Raw genomic sequence first — 4,550 nt, forward strand, 5'->3', positions numbered from 1 at the left:
TCTGCTCCATCTATACTCTCCAATGATCCTGCACATTTATTGTTAGAATTATTTTTATATGTAGACAATGTTCAAAGCTCTCTCTCATCTCTAGACTCCTATTTCCAAATGAAGACTTGAGATGCCCATTTGTATCCTCCTAGGAATTCAAAATCAGCATGCTCAAAACCAAATTTTTCCTCTCCCTTTACAACTTCTGTTTCCAGACTTTCTGATTATGAAAGTCAGAAGTTCTTGTCTTCTCATCAAGTCATTTAAGAGAGTTTCCTGAAACTCACATGCTGGCTACGCACTTTTCTCATTGCCAACTTCATCTCTTTGTTCCTTAGTGTGTAGATGACTGGATTCAGAAAATCAGTCAAAACTGAAACAAAAATAGGAAGAAATTTGTCCAGATGTGATGTGTTAAATGGCCACGCATAAAAAAAGATTATTGGACCAAAAGACAAAAGCATCATAATGATGTGAGATGAAAGAGTGGAGAGAGCCTTAGAAGAACCTCTTGATGAATGTTTTTGAACAGTGACTAGGATGAAAATGTAGAATATGATCAAAATGAAAAAGACACCTATAGACATGAAGCCAGTGTTGGCAGTGACCCTGAACTGAACTCTGTATGTGTCTGTGCAGGCAAGTTTAATGAACCGAGGGATATTACAATAAAAACTGTCCAGCTCATTGGGGCCACAGAAGCACAAGTTAATTACAAAAGCCATTTGGACCACTGAATGGATGAGGCTAATGATCCAAGCAGCAGCCAGAGGCAAAGTGCACATTCTTGGACGCATAATAAGCAGATAATGGGGAGGCTTACATATGGCTACATATCTGTCAAAAGCCATGGCTATAAGCAGCAGCATCTCAACACCACCAATCAAGTGAATAAAGAACATCTGAGTGATGCACCTACAAAATGAAATGACTTTGTGTTTTCTGAAAAAGGTCACAAATCATCTTAGGGCAAGCAGTAGAAGAAATCCACAAGTCGATGAAAGACAGGTTGGCAAGCAAGAAGTACATGGAGAGTGTAAATGAGGGTCAGAAGTCACTGTGAACACGATGAAGAAATTTCCCAATGTGCCTGCCAAGTAGAAAACAGATGAAAACCCAAAGAGCAGAAGTTCCAAGAATTGGTGAGTCTAAAGAACACAAACTCAGACACTGAAGTGTGATTCACTCTGTCCATTGATTCAGTGAGCAGGGCAACCTCTGAAATTGCCTATAGGAAGAGAATAAAGAGACAATTCAAATTGCTGGATATAATAATGATATCCTAGGATCTAAGTCAGTTCAATAAACACTAGAAAGGTCTACTATGTGGAATGCTATGGAAATCCAATCTTATCTCACCATTTCATACACAGAATAACTTCTTAATCTGTGATCACATAGAACTACAAAGTTATTGCCATATTCAGTTGAAACACTTTCTTCTGACAATTTTCTAGCTTTTTTCCTAGAGAGGATTTGGTGAAAGCAAAGGGATGACTGCTACACATAAAAGACTTAGGAGAGATAGACAAGGCAATACACCAGAACAGAATCTTCTGCACTAAACCTAGTCATGTTTGGACCATAAGTATGGAATTCAAGGTTATCCACAATCTGGCACTACCCTACATTTCTTATTTTATACTAGTCCCCTCTTGATGGCATACCCATCTACAATACTCAGTTTCTCACCCTCCCAAAATATATTCTGTGCTTTGCAACATTCATAACAGGGCCCACTCTGAAATGAAAGTTCCTGCATAAAGTTTTCCCAACCCCAGCCATAAGAAAAAAATAATGGCCCTCTAAGCAAGAGCTAGTATTTTACTTACATTTCCCTTCATCAATTCAATTTAATACATATTTATTAATCCATAAGAATTTATTAGGTATTACTACATGGTATCTAGGCTGTGAACTAGAGACAAAGACAAAAATGAATTAATATCTATATTGAAGAAGTTTACAGTCTACTAGGGCACTAGGACATGTGCAGCTAAGCTAAAAGAAGATAATTTGAAGAGGGAGAAATCACTGACAATTGGAGTAGGGGGAGGATTATGAAGGATATACCAAGTGGGCTTATATTTGAAGAAAACAAAATCTCAAGAGGCAGAGATATGGAGGTCGGCATGTGTAAAGGTGGGAGATGGAAAGACAAAAACCTAGGGGACCTAGTTTAGGTAGTTAGTTTTCAATTTAGCTGGAAAGGAGACTTAGTGAATGGAAGTAGTGAGGAATAAGTCAAAAAAAAGAAAATTAGATGCAGAATGTTGACTGAGAAATTTGAATTTCATCCTACCTAGAAGCAAGATGAAGCCCCTGAAGATTTTTAAACAAGGAAATAACATGTTCAGACCTTTGCCTTTAAAAGACCATGAAAAGTGAACTAATAATATAAATAGAGGAAGAGAAGTGAAGCACAGGATTTTAGAGCTGGAAGGGACTAGTCTAACTCCCTGATGGATCATCAGTAGCCTTTTGGATTTTTCTCATTTTATGTTTCAGGGACATCTAAAATTTAGCAAGCTCCATACAGAACTCATCTTTCTCCAAAATACCTAGTCCTCTTCCAAGCTTCTCATTTTTTCCCTCAAAAGTAGCACCACTCTTCCAGTCTCTTTAAAGTTCATAACCTTGACATTATCCTCAACTCAATACTCACCCTCCCCTCACATTTCTAATTAATTGCTAAATCTTGCCATTTGACATCTACAACACATCTCTCATCTTGCCCTTTCTCTCTGTTCACACAGCCAACATCCTAGGTCAGGTTTTCATTACCTGTAGCCTGGACTAGTATGATGGCCTCCTTACTTCGCATCTCTCCCCAGTCCATTCTAGTCCAGTCCATCCCCCACACAGCTGCCAAAGTGATTTTTTCTAAAGTTGAAGTCTCAATCTGTCACTCTCCTGCTCACAAATCTTCCTTTTGAGACAAAATATAAATTCCTCAGTTTGGCTTTCAACCTGGTCCTAACCTAATTTTTATTATCATTGTATATTACTCCCCTTTCCACACTCTATGATCCACCCAAACTGATCTTCTTTCTATTCTTCACAAAAAGCATTCTTACATCTCTCTCTTTCCCTTGGCACTGACCATCTTCTAATTCTTGGACAACACTCACTTCTTCCTTCAAGATGCAACTCAAGCTTGACTTTCAACTCTGTCTTTCCTGATCTTTACAACTGCTAGTGCCCTCCTTACCTCTCTAATTACCTTAACTTTATATTGTGTTTATCATATGTGTGCATGGGTCTGTGTGTCTGTGTGTCTGTGTGTGTCTCTGTGTGTGTGATGTCTCACCAGATAAAATGGAAACTCCTTGATAGTAGAGAGTATTTGTATCACCAGAGCCTAGAATATTTTGTTGTGGTTAAATCATTTTTCAGTCATGTGCAATTCTTCATGACCTCATTTGGGATTTTCTTGGAGCGGTTTGCCATTTCTTTCTCCAGTTCATTTTACAGATGAGGAAAATGAGGGAAACAGGGTTGAGCAACCTTATCCAGGGTCAGACAGCTAGTAAGTCTTAGGCCTAAATTGAACTCATGAAGATGAATCTTTCTGACTCCAAGCCCAGTGCTCTATACACTGTACTAACTAGCTGCCCAGCTTGGAATATAGCAGGTGCTTAATAAGTGATTGCTGATTGATTTATTGACTGATTATTATGGTCTGAATGGAACAAAAGATAGAGATAAATGATGATGATGATGATGATAGCATTTACATAATTTTTAGAGATTTGCAAAGCAATTTACATATGTTAGCTTTTTTGATCCTTACAACAGTCTTAATGAGGTAGTTAGGTGCTATTATCTCCATTTTACCTACGAGAAAACTCAAGCAAAAAGAAGTTAAGTGACTTGCCCAGGCTACCTAGCTAGTAAGTGTCTGAGGCAGAATTCAAATTTAGGTCTTCCTGACTCCAAGTTAGGCAGGCTGTCTGCTGCTCCACATATCTGCCTCAGGAAGAACACTCCATAATGGGATGGGGGAAAAATAACTAAGTTCCAATTACAGGTCAGTGACTGTGTGATCTTAAGCACATTTCTGGGATTCCATTTATTAATCTATAAAATAAGAGGATTATACTAAATGATAGAATAATAATAGTTAACATTTACATAGCACTTTCTATGTTCCAGGCACTGTGCTAAGCATTTCACAATTATTGCATCAGTTGATTCCAGCAACAACCCTGCAAGGTAGTTGCTATTATTATCCTCATTTGACAAGTGAGGAAATTGAGTCTGAATGCCTTGCCCAGGATCACATTGCTAGTAAGCACCTGAAGCCAAATTTCAACTCGGGTCTTCCTGACTCCAAGTCAAGTATCTATCCACTGCACCACCTAACTACCTAATATCTAAGGCCTCTTGCTATTCTATCCCTGTGGTAGAGTGATCTCATTGATGTAGGGACTTTTGGTTTAGAAGTTCCCTCAGTATCTGTCAGAGATAGGTCTGGAATCCAGGTCTTCATGACTCTAACACCAGAGTTCTATCCATCCTGTCATGCTTCCTCCTGACTTAAACATAGCAGGAACTTA

General features: G+C 38.5%; 1 pseudogene; it reads right to left on the bottom strand.

The window, feature by feature from the left end:
* Positions 1-254: 254 nt before the first annotated feature.
* Positions 255-1,186, bottom strand: LOC118828502 (annotated as a pseudogene).
* Between the last annotated feature and the right edge of the window lie 3,364 nt (positions 1,187-4,550).

Source organism: Trichosurus vulpecula, chromosome 8 (assembly GCF_011100635.1).
Source record: "Trichosurus vulpecula isolate mTriVul1 chromosome 8, mTriVul1.pri, whole genome shotgun sequence".
Lineage (NCBI taxonomy): Eukaryota > Metazoa > Chordata > Mammalia > Diprotodontia > Phalangeridae > Trichosurus > Trichosurus vulpecula.